This window comes from Bacillus rossius, chromosome 1, assembly GCF_032445375.1.
Source record: "Bacillus rossius redtenbacheri isolate Brsri chromosome 1, Brsri_v3, whole genome shotgun sequence".
In the NCBI taxonomy this organism is placed as follows: Eukaryota; Metazoa; Arthropoda; class Insecta; order Phasmatodea; family Bacillidae; genus Bacillus; species Bacillus rossius.
The window spans coordinates 295,006,334-295,023,671 of NC_086330.1; positions in this window are offsets into that span (position 1 = coordinate 295,006,334).

The window sequence follows — 17,338 nt, forward strand, 5'->3', positions numbered from 1 at the left end:
ACTAGATCACTATGAAATACTACGTCAGAAGAAACAGCAGCACCAAGAGCACGTGCATTTTCAAAATGCACCAGTCGGATTTCAGCTAAATCCAACTAATAACAATTTAAATAGATACTTAATGAATACCAATTCTTTTAATGTGATCCACTTAAATGTTCAGTCTCCTAAGAAATAAGGCTCCAGAAATAGAGATCTTTATAAATTCATTGGAAAAGTCATTAAGGCCTCATGTAATTTGCCTCACTGAAAATTGGTTAACTGCTATTGAATGTAAAATGAATTGGATATCAGTGGCCTATTTCATATAACTACAAATCTACAAGTTACTAGTTACAAGTTACAAGGGAATTTCTTACAAGTGTGAATCTGAAGTGTTTCACAAAGAAATTTGCTTGACTTGTAGAAGTTGGTGCACTTGTAACACATACCTACAAGTTTACGAGTCAGCTGTTTATTGTTCGTGTTTTGATTATGTAACGAATTTGTAGGTTATATTTGCGAAGTGTATGCTAATAAAAATGAGTTCACTGCAAATACAGATGTACGACAAAATACGTGGGCTCAAAAAAAATTAATGAACATAAAAACATTTTGTTTGGAGCATTTTCGGACAAACTGACGAAAAAGGATAAGCAGTTAGCTTGGACTGATGTAATGACGTTTGTTCAGTCACTAGGAGTTGTGCCCCAGCAAAAGGGCTGGAAATATGTACGTGACGTTCTGTGACAAAACTGGAATAAAGGGACAATGGTAAGTATCATAACCTTAGAAGTTGTTATAAGGAAAATGCATGAAACATTTACCTAATTTTATATCCAAGATTAATTTAGGTATTCATATCACATTACAGGCAAAAGTAGATAACAGGTGACAAACGAGAAGTGGAGGAGGCACTACTGCTAAGTTTAATAAAATGGATAATATAATTCTGGACACACTTGGAAAAGATTCACCTCTCGTTAATTCTTTGGGTGTACCAAAGACTTGGCAATCCCATAATTCTTGCAGCGGGAGCATTGATGAATATTCAGCCCTTGCCAGAAGTCTCATGCTAGATATAGCAGAAACGGAGGAGCAGAGGGAGTTCTGTGACACTCCTATTAATAGTAGAGCCAGCACGAAATAAGGTACACGTATCAATTACGATAATTCATAATTATTGTTGTTTTTGTTGTTTTTATTATTATAGAGGAATAGTTGGAATGGTTTTCAGAAAACCAAAATATGTAACAATATATTGTGGTATGCAGTAATGTTTTATCATTTTATTATCAATTACAGGCAACACATTACAGCTTTAGCCTAGCCAACAAACTATTATTTAATATTTTTTATTTATTTGTACAAATAAAAATTTTTTTTGTAGGATTACCCACAAAACGGAAGGCCTCTAGAACACAGCAAAATTCTGACATGGATGAATTTCTCAAAGAAAAAAAAAAGTACATCACTATTGGAGTACCTTAACCTTCAAAACCATAAAACAACATTAGAGATTTTGAAGTTGGAGCATGAACTTGGACTTCCAGCATCTGAATCTACACACGATTTAGTGTCCAAAATTGGTTACTCTGTTGTGAGTACATGTGAAGACATTGAGGTAGCCAATGAAACGGTTGTAGTGACATCTGAAAACAGTGCATAAATATACCATTATTTGATAAAAATAAAATTATGTATTCCATTTTTATATTTAAATGAGTCTGTTCACTAAAATCATAATACATAGATGGTTTTGGTTGACTGTCACTATGTAAATAAATGATTTAAGTAGATACAGCATGTCAAACTGCAAATAACCTACTCTAGTATCACATATGTGTCCTTGTGTCCTTATTTTGATAGGTAGTACTTAAGAAAAGTGATTTATCAGCTGTCTTTGCTTTGCTAGAGCAGCAGGTAAAACTGGATCAACATCATGTACATCTGCTGCAAATTGTACATTTTCTTCTTCATTGCGAGCCTCTACTAAATTAGCACCTTCATTCCTGTTTCTTGAGAAGTTGCATAATGCAGCACAGCATTTAAAAATATTGGCAGCAAAAGTAGGTTGCGCTCGTAAATAGTTCAGACAAGGAAATTTCTCTTTTAGAATTCCCAGAGAATTTTCTACGACTCTTCTAGTACTTCTATGAGCACGATTAAAGCGGTGAACTGCTGGTGTTTCTCGTTGGTTAACTGCTGGTACTATCAACCATTCTTTTAATGGGTAACCTGAATCACCATGTAGCACTGCATTGGGATAAGGTCGCCAGCCTGTATTGAAGCGTTGGTATAGGGTACTGTTTACGCAACACTCTTGAGTCGTGGACACTTCCGGGCCAGTTTGCACTTACGTAATAGAAGTGATGGTCAGGCCCACATACCACCATACAATTTATCGAGTGATCACCATTGCGATCCACAAAATGGTGTTCGTACATATTAGGCCTCTCGATAGGTATTAATGTTCCATCAATACATCCACTCGCAAGTGGCAATCCGGCAAATTCATGAAACTGCTGAACAATCTCGTCAACATGCTGTGGCCATTTAATGATGATTGGAATTACGATTTCATTGACAGCATTTACAGATGTTTTGATACGTCTGTGTACTGTTGCTTTGGAAATACCATGCATATCTCCAACTGCTGTCCGCCATTTCCCAACCAATGTAGAGAGACAAATATTTGTTGCCTTGCAGATAACGATTTATTTCTTCGTGTAGGGTGATCCAATAGATGACCTATATCTTGTACTAGCTCCTCCAGTTTAACAGCACTCATGCGGAACCTTTCGTTATACTCAAATACTGTGCCAAGTCTCATGTTCACTCTCTCTCTAAAATTGCGTGGTCGCCTTGTAACCTCAATATCTATATCATCTTCATCATAATCGGTAAAGATAATAATATGCATTGTATTCTAAGATGTTATAATATCATTCCATACACAAGCATAGACTTATTAATGATTTACAACTAATATAATTGGACTTACACAATATTCTATCTATGTAATGACACTAGTAGCAATTTCTCACAAGTTACAAATGCTTGCAAGCTACAAGTTTGTTTATGAAACAAAAACATTTACTTGTAAAATTAACTTGTAACTACAAGAATTAACTTGTAAGTTGTAGACTTGTAGTTTTATGAAATAGGCCACAGGTTATAAAATTGTAAGTGCCTTTTGTCGAACAAGGCCCTATTTCATAAATGAACTTGTTAAAAAGTACTAACTACAAGAGGACTAACTAAAAGTGCTAATAGTCTGTGTCTCATAATCTTACTAATAATATTATAGAATAATAGTACCTACAAATTACAAGTAGGTACTAAATATTTGAGTTGCATTATGTTGGTAGATGCACTAATAATATTAGTACTTGTAATATTATAAAAATTGCAAACCTACAAGTCAGCTGATCCGTTTTTGTAAAGTGGTCAACTTTTGAGGTTATGTGAAGTTAACTTATTTATCATTGACAAAGAGGTAGGAAGTTGGTGTTTATTGTGTGGTTGGTTATTGTGACAATGGCAACTCAAAAGGCAGGAAAACATGAGGAGCAAAGAAAATTAAAATTGTGTGTATTACAAAAAATGAAGACAAATAAACAAACTCTTTTTGGTCAATTTTCGCCAATGCTTACAAAAAAATCAATGGTTAAGGCATGGCAAGAAATTAAGGCGTATGCAAAGTCGATTGGAGTCATTCCAGATGGAAAACAGTTAACTTATATTTGTGATGTCTGGTGGCCGAATGTCAGGATACTGTCAGTGGTAAGTACTTTAATAATTTATTTTCAATAATCATGCAGTTAGGTACCGTACCTATTTGCCCAAACAAAGGATGTAAGTTAAATGTTTCTTGAAATAAATATGTATAACTGTGGTATTACACCATGTATTGTAACGTAACATTGCCTAAAATTGAAAGAACATTACTAAAGTTCTTAATTCTGAAATATTATACACTTTACTACAAGTTACAAGTAACATAATTGACGATTTTTATGTTTAAGAGAAGCGCGACAATGCCAGGACAACAGGAACTGGAGGTGGTCCACTTTCTAAAGTAACTGAAATCGATGACATGGTTTACGACATTTTGGGAAAGGATTCTCCAACATTCCAAGGTATTGGCGTATCCGAGAGTATGAACACGGCCGGTGAGGAAATATATTTCTGTGAGCAAGTAGGACGGGAAATACCGCAAGTTGCAAAAGTGATGGTTTCAGAATGTACTGTTATTGAGGACAACTCAAAAGCTGAGATTGTTACACCTACTCAAGAAAAATATCAAGGTAACTAACCACAGTGTTAATAGGTCTACCTTATTTTGTTTGTTAGTATCAATTTAAATATGAATGTTTTTTAAAAAAATAACATTAAGAAATATTATGCTATTAAAGTGTATTGACCAATAAAAATAATTTATTTATGTGTAGCACTCATTTTATTACTTTATTTACAGGTAAAGAGAAGCAGTCCTCCTTAAAAGCACAAACTTTTAAGTCCTGCAGAAGGTCAGTATCTCAAGAGACAGCAAGGACACAGATATGTTGAAACGGAAGTTAGAGCTGACAGTTGAAGTGTTGGAGAACGAAATTCATCTCAAATCGCTGCAGATCGAAAATAAAGAAAGGGATAACGATCTGAAAGACTTAAAAATACTGCACTATGAAGTAGAACATGGATTGCCTAAGTCAAAATATACTGAACATTTACGCACTATTTCTCAGGGGCAAAAGTTTGTAGTTATTGACGATTCTTCTGTGACTGACACTCTTGCAAATTATAATGGAGATAATAGTGTAGTGTTTCTGCAGTGATATGAGAATTATGAACTCATGAACCGTATGGTTTGCAACTTTATTTAAGTAATGGACATGTTAAATTAATCATATTTTACCACTGGAATGAATCTACACTGTAAAGCAATTGCATAATGACAAGGTTTCAGGTTACTGTCAATTATACCTATAAAAATTGTGAAATAACAAATTATAGTTCACTGTGTTCACCTATTATTTACTTCTTTACACACTCAAGGTATCAAGCAAACTCTGGTTCACATCATCGATTGAATGATTTCTTGTTGTCGTGCTCTAGCATCTACTGCAATTTCTTCCTTGTTGTCATAGTAGTCATCATTATTTATTTACATTAATTTCATTCCGGATGAAATTTTCATGAAACACAAATTGCTCATCTCTTCATGGTATGTTGCACAATGTACCACAGCATTTCACAATGTTGGCTGCGAATCGGGGTTCAACCCGCAGATGGTTCAAACATGGAAATTTCTCCTTAACAATTCCTAATGCTCGTTCCAAAATTTTTTTGTGTTGCTTTCAGCCTTCTGTTGTATCTCTGTTCACCGTCATTGTTGGGATCATAATGTAAAGGTGTCATGACCCATCTTTTAAGAAAATATCCTGAGTCTCCTAGAAGAATACCATTTGGGAATATGTTTCTGTCTTCCATTCTGCGATACAAGGTGCTCATTCGAAGTATTCTTGCATCATGAATACTACCTGGCTAGTTGGCACTCAAATAGAAAAATTGACCATTTGTTATACAGACAAACATACAATTTATTGAATGTTTCCCTTTCCTATCTACAAATGCTTCTTCATTGATTTCAGATGCATCAATAAGTATCAGTGAGCCATCGATAATACCCACAACACTTGGAAAATGAGTGACCCTGAAAAGACAGTCAACTTCATTGCCAATATGTTGAGGCCACGAAACAATTTGCTGGAAAAGTATTCGGTTAATCACACCAATGGTATGAATGGTCTGCCCAACTGTTGTCTTGCATATGCAATGACTGGATTCTGTTGAATGATATTGACTACCAGTACCTAGCCAGTGTAAAGTTACACAAAACTGCTGCTTAGGTGTTAAAGCACCATCTCGGTTGTGCAGCTGAATTGCATTGCGTATAGCCTGTAGTACTTCCTGTGCCTTTGCACGATACATGGGACATTATTCATAGAAATCTGCTTCATGTTGAAAGTCAAAATTTATTCTTGGTCTATACAATTTTTTTCGTTTCGGTTGAACATTGTTCATTATTTCCTCATCATTGTCTGTGGAATACAGCACATTTAATAACATTTTAGCCCAATTATTGAGGAAAGTGTTACTAATACTTTTAAAATACAGCCTCCCTCTATTCAGTAGAAAAAAATACAAGTTTATTCTAATATTACAATTTATCAGTGTTATTATGAAATGCTAACTAATATTATTTGCTAATAACACTGGTCTGCAACAAAATCCTCCTTCAAAAAATTATGTCATAAATATGAAGATTTTGATGTTCTGAATCTGTTCCCTATGGCCAATTTTTTCTATCGCGTCTAGATTTTTCGATATGAATTTTTTTTCCAAAATATTGTCACGCTGTAAAATTTTACGTGTAGGTTTTTTTTAACTTGGCTTTGCGCATGTAGTGCTTTGTGAGACCGCGTGAGTTCCTGACACTTGTTTGCGACACTCGGGCTTTGATTTGTTTTCCTGGCGCGGTAGATTGCTAACGCTCTCTGTTTTTCTGGGGCGGTGACGTGATTCGCCGCCCGAGAGCCTGGCCAGCTGCGCGGGCGGTTGCGTCATCCTGTCCTGGAATCTCCGGGAGTGTTGGCCGCCCTGGTTGGTTACGCTGCGTTGTTGTTCGTGCGCGTGACGTGCTGGTGTTTGTGTCGCCACCAGGTGGCAGAAGTGCGAGTCTAGCATGACCGGTGGAGGGGGGGATAGCGTCGGTTGGCGGAATGGCGTTGTGCTGTGGAATCGCGGCCGGGATTTTTGTTTTCGCGTGGGGTGTTCTCGTCGTGATGACGATGTGAAGTGGATTTAAAAAAGGGGGCCACCCTGGGGGCGCCCGGAGTGGTTCTTCTCGGTGAGGTGCTGGAGGTCTGTCGGAGCCCCGGCCTGGCGGGTAGCTGCGTGCTGCCGTTCGACGGTGTTGTAAGTAATGGCGAACTCGTAATTTTCTTTCACCTCTTGTAACAGTTGTGGGCGTATTTTAAAATTGGGTTAGGATGACTTAACGTTTTGATTCTTTCCAGGAGTGCAGGCAGTGTGTGGTATCCAGTAATGTAAACTTTCTTTCGTTAATTTAGCTTAAGGATGGGTCGAGGTGTGCGTTAAGAATAATCATGTTATTTTAAAAAGAAGTAATACTCGTTCTAAGAAGAAGATAAATTAATGTTTATTTATTTCAAAGGAGGATTTATTTATTTTTTTGTTGTTACCAGAGTATGTTGACATTGACTTTATTTATTTAATCAGTTAATTATTTACTTTTGTGTTGGTCACAGTTTACCAGAAATAAAACCTGAAACGATGTGGGATAAATAATACTTTTTTTTTCTTTCAGTCAACACCCTACACCCCCTGTCCTAAGGAGGTTAGACAATCCCTGTACCAGCTCTACTGCTACCACCCCCCCCCCCCTAATGTTTATTTTGAAATAATAAGATGTTATCTTATTTTTTTTTATTTTTGAGTGACATATTGTAGATCTTGACGGAGACCGAGGGCGATTGCGACAAAATGGTGTGAGGCTAGGGTATGTCTAATTGTAGGGTGTGTGTTATTTTTTTAAATTTGTTTGGTGTAATGGTGATGTTTGGTTTTAACCATATCTGTTTCAGGGGTCACGAGGTACAGCCAGGTTATTTATAAATGTTTTAAGCATGAGAAAGTATTATTAATTTTTTTTTTTTTTAAATTTGGCCTATTCTGTAATGGTAATCATTTTCTTTTTTTTCAGCCAGTGTTTGAGATAAGTGTTTATGTTTATCAGCAAGGAACAACATATTCAGGAGTTTTAATTTGCATACCTTCCATTTTCAGGTTTTAATTAGAGGAGTGGAGACAGAAAGCCTACTTCCATGTTCTCTGAATAAGTGTAAAAATGAAATGGTCTTGTTATAGAGTTAAGTATTTTAAATTTTCATTAAGTTAAGTAATTTTTTTTTAAAAATTGCACTTTAGTATTTCAATTGGTTTTTTTTTTGGTATTGTGTGTGTGTAATTATAAGCAGTTGATTTAAGATTTTTTTTTTAAGCCAGGTTAGGTAGGAGGCTGAATGTTTATCAGGAGCATGATTATTTTTTTTAGTTTAAGTATGTCCACACACTGAGTATTCTGTTTATTTTTTTTATGTTTGGGCATGTCTTATCAATACACTCTTAGCCTATGTACTGACGACAAGACAGGGATACCTGATATTTGTGGAAATAGTAGTTCAGATGAGGAGCCCCTGGTAAAGATACAAGAAAAATTGCATTTGTTAAACTCAGCACCTAGAGAAGACCACCACGACACAATGGAGGCAGGAAAATTTTTTGTGGAACCTAGCTGTTTTTGGGGGAGACAAATAGAAGATGTCGATGAGTTTATAAAACAGTTTAGGAGAGCAGCCAAGGTCAATGGCTGGAATGACCAAAAATGTATTGCGTATTTACCCACATTTCTCAGGGGACCAGCTAGCCGCTGGTATGACAGTTATGAGTCAACATTGGAAAATGTGAAAACGTTTGATGAATTAGCCACTGCTTTAAAGGCTGCTTTTGTTCGTGTAGGTCAGGTAGAAGACCTGGAAATAAGACTTCAATCAAGAGTACAGGGTGGGGAGGAACCATTTGAATCTTTTATTTACGACGTTCTTCACCTTTGTAATCGGCTTGACCCCAAAATGCCAGAAGCCAATAAAGTGAGATATTTATTAAGAGGCTTACGACCGGATATTGTGGAGAAAGTTATGTTGTTTCCTAACAACACAGTAGACCAGTTGCTAGGAAATTTAAGAAAAACTGAGGCAGGCCTATACTATGCGAAGAGTCATGATAGATTAAAGGGAAGTGGGGCTGTAATACCAGAACAAGTTCCTGTTCGAAATATCAGGGAGGCAGACACAATGGATTCAAAAATAGAAAATAGACTAATGGAGTTGGGGAAACAGTTAAAGCAACTGCGTGAAGAAATGGAAGTTTTAAGAGTTCAGCCCATACACTTACAAAATTTCAGACCTAGTGGAGAAAATAGAAATAATCTTAACAAACAGAAACACAACAGTACACCTAGAGACACAACCCAAGATCCCGGTTCTAGAACCTTTACTAGACCCCAGAGGACCTTTGATGGGAGACCCATCTGTTTTAAATGCAACAAGCCTGGACACATTCAGTGGAACTGTCGCTCACAGCCAAATATGCAGAAAACAGGGAAACTAGGCAGGAAAAGTTATGCACAGACTAGGAATGCATTCTGTAAAAACACAATGTCCCTTTTTAAGTGCGATGGGGTGTTCAGTCTAAAAACTAAGATTTTTGGGACAGAGATCCCCGTTTTTATAGATAGCGGCGCTGCTGTATCTTTAGTGGATAGTAGGTTAATTCCTAAACGTTTTTGGAAACCAGCAGAACACAGAGTTGTAGCAGGGGTGTCTGCACAAACCCACCACTTGAATCACATGGTTATGCTGGGTTTTAAATTAGGCCAATTTTTTTATCATCACCCAGTAGGACTGGTAGAGACACCAATCCGTGGTCTTATTTTAGGATGTGATTTTCTTACTAAGTTTGAGGCAGTAATTTCATGTAAGGGAAACAGAAATACTTTATTGACAATAAACCATCCCACTGCAGGCATTCCAGTACAAGGAGCAGAGGTGAGGGAGGCTAAGGACAGACACAGAAAACATGATAAAATTAACGCACCCCCTTGTGATAACCAAGTTCAGAAGTCAGGAACCCAAGATGATCCTCCTAAAGTAAACAAAATTGAATCAGAACCTACTTTGAGGTTAGGTTGTGTCAGGATAAAAGAGCATTCACACAACGAGGCTAGGATGCATCAACGAATTCCAGTGTGTTTTGCAGGTAATGATTTAGCAGAGGAAGTCGGTAGTAGAACCCTAAGGGGCAAAGAGAAAACATTAAAATTACCAGTTTTTGTTGTGAAAGATGCTGATTTGACTAAGAAGCAACAGTCTGACCCCAGGTTAATGCCTTTAGGACCTAAGACAAAATTACGTAGACGGACCAAAAATGTTTCTTTGCTTAATGATGTGTTTTGCTATAACAATCCCAAGCCAGATAGAGTAGACAAACGCAGGTATGACAAACGAAGACGAGCGGTGAGTTATAAGGTGGGGCAGGAAGTGTTAGTGTTTACTCCGATCCGGAAAAAGGGGCTTTCGGAGAAGTTGTTGCATCGCTGGTTTGGTCCTTTTGTTGTTGAGAAAAAAATATCTGATAATCTGTATCGGTTAAAAAAGTGTCAACGTGGTAAAGTTAGCTATGAGGTAACTAATGTGGAAAGAATGAAACCATTCTTTGCTGTCTGAGTTTTATTTATTTATTTTTTTTTTATGGTGATGTCAATAGTGAGCCCTGTTTGTATTGTGTCTAGATTCTTTGTAAGGCCATCAAGTATTTGTTTTTGGTGTTCGTTTGTTGTGTATTGTAACCTGTGATACATTTCATTTCGGTCCTGGGTAATTTTGTTTAATAGTGACTTGTCAATTTAAGATTTTTTTTTTTTTAAGTCGCTCGTAAGAGTGTTTCAGGTACCCTCAAAGCCACTCGGGCCCTCATAATGAAGACAACTTGCTGGTGGCTACTGATGGGTATGCTGGTGCTGTCTCGAGGGGATGACGCGCCTCTTTCGCCGTTCCAACCTGAGACAGTGGGGGTCATTGCTGGTGCCCATTTCGAACCTCTACCAAAGGTGATGTTGTATACCTCATCGGTACCTTTAAATTTTAAGGTCCCCTGGCCATTACAATTATCAGAAATACAAGACGGTATAACACTTTTGAGTTCTTGCCCCTCTAATGCATCCTCTGACTGGTGTTCAGTTTTCCGGGAATTAAAACAGGTTATGTTTTATTCTGATATGCTGTTGAATAAACTAAATGATGCAGCTGGTGAGAATTTGGAGTATGACAGTGTGGTTAATAGAGAAAAGCGAGGCTTATCTTTTATTGGCGATTTTGTAAGATGGTGTTGTGATGTGGCGGTGACCAGTCAAGTAGATAGTTTATTTCTAAATCAGCAACAGATTGCTCTGCATATTGATCAGATGGAAGCACAAATCATAGATGACCATGTGGCGCTTGCCAATTTGAGTAATTCTATTAGTGTTGTTAATGAAACCATGACGAGTGTTTTGAAAAGAGTTCAAACGAAATTCACTAACCTTACTGATTACCTGAGAACTTTTAGAGAAGCAATGACAGTTCGTTTTTCCGGGATGGTAAAAGAAATAGGTCACTCTTTTCAGTTACAATTATTATTAGCGGCTCAGTTAGCTAAGCAAGCTCACACTCTAACTCGTATTGAAGTTTTGGATCAATGCCGCTCACATAAGATTCCTTCTGTTTTGATTACGCCGGCACTTTTGCAGGAAAAATTGCAGGATTTGGAAACTATCCTTGTTAAAGATGGTTATAAATTAGCAATTAGTAGTACCCAAGTTCAGGCTTATTTCCATTTGCCTATTTGTAGATGTAATGCGTTTAAAGAAAGTCTGTATGTGTCAGTTAAAATCCCTATTGTACGCTATAGCTCTAATTGGAAGTTGTTTCAGTTTGTTGGTATACCTTTTCATTGGAAGAATAATACATGTCACCTAGAACATGAACCAAACTTTTTAGCGGTGGATGGTAACCACCTAGTGACGATCCAAGGACGTAATTTGTTGGACTGCCGGCCTTTGGAGGAGAATTTGTGTTTTGTGCCTAGATTTTCAGGAGACACCATGGGAAGTGCATTGTGCCCCAAAGCTTTGTTTCAGGGGGTTACAATCGAAAGACTTGCAGAACTTTGTACTTTTCAATGCCGTTCCGGAACTCACCTCATGATCACGCAGGCTGGGCCGGAACACTATTTTTTGACTCACCTTAGGGGCAAGGTGGAGTTACAGTGTGCCAAGAATCCTAACCAAACTTTGTTTATAGATGATGAAGAACGACCAGGTGCTGTGGACATAGAAGTTCCATGTGACTGTCGATTGTATTTGAATAGTGAATTGAAAATTACTGAATTGTACCCTTGTGACTATAGAGCTAAGTCTAAGTTTCAACTACTTCATGTGATCCCAGCAGCCTGGACCAGGTTAAAGAAATTAAAGATTTTTCCACGGACTGCTTCCAGCCACACAGTTTTCCCCTCATTGGAGGATTGTTTAGATGAGGACTGGCCCTCTGCCATTCCTCATTTGAATTTCACGGTTTCTCGGTTCACTAGATTGGACCCCATTTCTTTGAATAAACCGGTTGAAGTATTGAGTTTCATGGTCAGACATGTTCAAAGTATTGCATTATTTGTGATAGGGGGTACCCTATTTTTGATTATTATTAGAAATCCATACCTTGTGGGTATTGGAACATTCCCACGTGTAGCTGCACTGGATGAGACCGCTATGTTAAATGCTGAACTTACTGTTATGGTTTTTATATTGGGAATTATAATTGGTATGTTGGCTTTTCTTATCTGGAAGTTTATTCAACTTAAACGAAGTACACAGAAAAATTTGAAGATATCGTCCCCAGTCACGCCTGTTGAGGCCTCCACGAGTGGAGAGGCTATGGACTTACGAGATCGATTACGTAATGAAAATGTAATAAAGGCCAAATTGTCCAGTAACACTGGTGATGAATTTCTTGTAAACATCACACTTATCGAACCATGAGGTAAATTTTCTTTGATTGATGGACTCATCCTAATTGTTTACTGTTATCGCGGTTTGTAATTATTTCAAAATGGTATTTGTTGTTTAATGAAGAATTAGCTATGTTTTTTTAAAACAAAGTAAGTTACGACTAATTATTTGGGCACATTGGTGTATTGTTTATAAAGATTTAGATTTTGTTTGTTAACCAGAGATGACCCTAGGTGTCTGCTATTTTGATAGGTTATGCTGGATTGGAAGTTAAGCCAAGAAAGAATTCCTTATCTCCTTTACCTCCCTTCCATACTCCTTCCAGTGTCATGTACTGTGCGTTTGAACCAGATTTCCATGGACTCGGAGAGCCAGGACCAACTTTAAACTCGACATGTGGTGCTAGTGTAGAAGATGAACTGTTATAGCATCAATCATTGTGTCCATCCTCATTACCGAGGATCTGGGACTATACAGCCTGTACCTGGTGGTGGGAAAAAGTAACTGTTATCCCATCCAGGAATTGTTGTGGGCTGTGTGTGACTCCTGTGGAAGTGCATTCGTCGGATGACCCCAGTTGATTGCGACATGTATGTGTGGACTCTCAGTTTCTAGAAGAGAAGAGACGAGACTGCTTGGTCGCAGTGGGGTTCGCCGCTATCATGGCATTGCTACGTTGAGAAGCCAGTGCTACATTTCTGTACTAATGAGTTTGATGAACGTTCTATCCCGCAGCTGGTTGCTGCCATTACGACTCTGTGAAGATTTTGGACTTCAACTAACTTTTGAAACTTTTGAACTACCTTCTGGTTCCTACCTAGAAGCGTATCCTCTTGTGCCCTCGGTCCTTTTAAAAGGGGAAGGATATTTTGTTGCAGATTTCTTGTTTTGCTCGGGTTAACCTTTATTCGTAGGATGTAAGTTTTGTATCCTAATTATTGAATCTGCGGGGTAAACAGGCACCTGGGTTCATCAATGGTTAGGCGTTTTTGGATTCCCATACCTACCTTGTTTGAGATTTGCCTATGTTAGACACTGTTGTTAAATGACATTAATGAAAGGTTAAATTTATGAGTTTGTCATTTTCTATTGTTGAAGTATGTTGCTACCCCTATGTAAGTTTATGTTTTTGAATCACCTAAGATTATTTTTTGTTGTTATTGTTTATTTTGTTGATGAATCTGATGCTGGGTATGAAAGTTTCACAGTATTGACGGATGGCACTGCTGGCAACATACAGCAGAGATGGCTGGAGCTGAGGGGTGCTACTCCAAATGGTGGAGCCCTGGACTTGGGGACGAGCTGCAGATCGTCCTCCGGGATCATGGTTCCCGCCGCCCCTTCGAGCTGTTCTGTCACCATACTCCGCCTATCTCGGCTGTAGGCCAGTCAAGTTAGGCTTAAATGTGCTTGTACCTCAAGATTACTTTATTTAGCTCAATACAACTATGTACACTCATAATTGGAGATATGAAATTGTAATTTTATGATGTAAGCAATCGGATCAATTTTCGGATACCTCGAACCCGTCTTTAAGTTTAGCTCTGTTTGTTATGTTATTGATTCTCCTCTGGCCGGTCGTGCTATGACTTTTAGGAATTGGCTGGTGCCTCTCAGGCTTCTTTTGTAATCTTAATAGTTAACATTGTAAAATTTTCTTTTAATCCTTTGTAAATTTAAAGTTGTGGTTCTTGGCTTGTGGGGCACAAGCCCTCGTCGTCCGGAGTGATGTCACGCGGTAAAATTTTACGTGTAGGTTTTTTTTAACTTGGCTTTGCGCATGTAGTGCTTTGTGAGACCGCGTGAGTTCCTGACACTTGTTTGCGACACTCGGGCTTTGATTTGTTTTCCTGGCGCGGTAGATTGCTAACGCTCTCTGTTTTTCTGGGGCGGTGATGTGATTCGCCGCCCGAGAGCCTGGCCAGCTGCGCGGGCGGTTGCGTCATCCTGTCCTGGAATCTCCGGGAGTGTTGGCCGCCCTGGTTGGTTACGCTGCGTTGTTGTTCGTGCGCGTGACGTGCTGGTGTTTGTGTCGCCACCAGGTGGCAGAAGTGAGAGTCTAGCATGACCGGTGGAGGGGGGGATAGCGTCGGTTGGTGGAATGGCGTTGTGTTGTGGAATCGCGGCCGGGATTTTTGTTTTCGCGTGGGGTGTTCTCGTCGTGATGACGATGTGAAGTGGATTTAAAAAAGGGGGCCACCCTGGGGGCGCCCGGAGTGGTTCTTCTTGGTGAGGTGCTGGAGGTCTGTCGGAGCCCCGGCCTGGCGGGTAGCTGCGTGCTGCCGTTCGACGGTGTTGTAAGTAATGGCGAACTCGTAATTTTCTTTCACCTCTTGTAACAGTTGTGGGCGTATTTTAAAATTGGGTTAGGATGACTTAACGTTTTGATTCTTTCCAGGAGTGCAGGCAGTGTGTGGTATCCAGTAATGTAAACTTTCTTTCGTTAATTTAGCTTAAGGATGGGTCGAGGTGTGCGTTAAGAATAATCATGTTATTTTAAAAAGAAGTAATACTCGTTCTAAGAAGAAGATAAATTAATGTTTATTTATTTCAAAGGAGGATTTATTTATTTTTTTGTTGTTACCAGAGTATGTTGACATTGACTTTATTTATTTATTTAATCAGTTAATTATTTACTTTTGTGTTGGTCACAGTTTACCAGAAATAAAACCTGAAACGATGTGGGATAAATAATACTTTTTTTTTCTTTCAGTCAACACCCTACACCCCCTGTCCTAAGGAGGTTAGACAATCCCTGTACCAGCTCTACTGCTACCACCCCCCCCCCCCCTAATGTTTATTTTGAAATAATAAGATGTTATCTTATTTTTTTTTATTTTTGAGTGACATATTGTAGATCTTGACGGAGACCGAGGGCGATTGCGACAATATCATAAATTTGGTTTTTTTAAATTTGTTTTATGCGTTAACATTATAAACAATGTATATACATACAAAATAAGTTTTTGCTAGTTATAAGAGAAAGAAGGAAAGTGCCGAAAGTGATTTCTACATATGCGCCTGCGCAGTATACACTGTGACTTTACAACAATTAGTTGAAAACTTGTCTTTTAATTGTTTACGTTCAAAATCAAATACTTAAGTAAGTTTTGCACAAAATTCATGTTATACATATATTTTAAGTATTTTATGTGTAGGTTATCCATTTTTTTATGAACAGAGATAATAAATATAAAATAGAAATTAAAAATTTTTTTTAAATAAATTCCATTCAATTTTAGGTTATAAAATTCCGCACACTTGTAAGAATTCTACAGACTGTTTTTGTTACATTTGTGGTGAGTTTACTCTAAAAACACAGCGTAATGTGATAACAGATCTTGTTAAAAAAGCTTATCAGCTTTATTTTGGATTCTCTATCGATGAGAGGGATAAAAGTTGGTTCCCAAAAATTTGCTGTAACAGTTGTTCAAGAACATTGAGAGGTTGGCTTGAAGGAAGTCACAATTCTATGCCGTTTACGATGCCAATGCTTTGGAGTGAACCTCAGAATCATGAAAATGACTGTTATTTCTGCATGATAAAACACGAGGATTCAAAAAAAAAAATAAAAACAAGATTGTATATCCAAACATCGCATCTGCAAAGAGACCACTTCCTCGTGGTGAAGGCAGTTCACCTCCAGTACCTCCAAAAAATAGCAAGAAGATGGAAAATAAAAATACTTCTGGTCTACAGCCTCAATCGAGTTTTATTTCTACCTGTACATCTTCATCATCATATGCTTTATTTGGATCTTCAAGCCCATCAAAAGAAGCTTATTTTCTTAAACAACCTGATTTAAATGATCTCGTTAGAGACTTGGGACTATCAAAATCTAAGGCTCAATTATTCGGATCAAGATTGAAACAGTGGAATTTGTTGGATAAAATTACAAGAGTCTCATATTTTCGCAAAAGACAAGAAGATTTTATGAGTTACTTTTCCAAAGGAAATGATTTAGTATATTGTAATGATGCTGCAGGGCTTCTTGAAGAACTGAGTTTCCCAGAAAATTCTGACGAATGGAGACTTTTTATTGATGCGTCGAAGATTAGATTGAAAGTCGTTTTACTTCACAATGGAAATAAATACCCATCAGTGCCTCTAGCACATGCAACAAACATGAAAGAAAATTATGCAAATCTGGGGCCCGTTTCACAATGTTTACAATCTACAAGTTTACAAATGACAAGCTACAAGAAAAAGTTCACAAGTGCATGTAGATTTCGTTTCACAATAAAATCATATTTACTTGTAGGTTTTGGGGAGTTTTACAAGTCAGCTGATAAAAGTTTACTACAGTAGAGCACCCCTCAACCGGAATCATTGGGGGGAGGTAAATTCCGGTTATGGGAAAATTCCGGGTAAGGGGAGTTGCGGTAGGCAGACAAAGAAAAAAGCCATTATATGCTGCACATATTAACTTATACGTATAGCCAAAGTTGTACTGTATATATTTTCCACAGTTATAAACGCCATACAACAAAAAATATGTAGTACTGTTTTCAAAATGTAACGGGACCGTGCCGGGTCGTAAAACTCCGGGCTGATTAAATTACCTTCATTCTAGCAAGCTGGCAAGCGGGTGTTTCTTATCTCTGTGGGTGGGTGCGTGCGTGAGCAAAGAGGATGATGAGGGGCCGGGGGGAGGTAGTAGGACTACAGTTG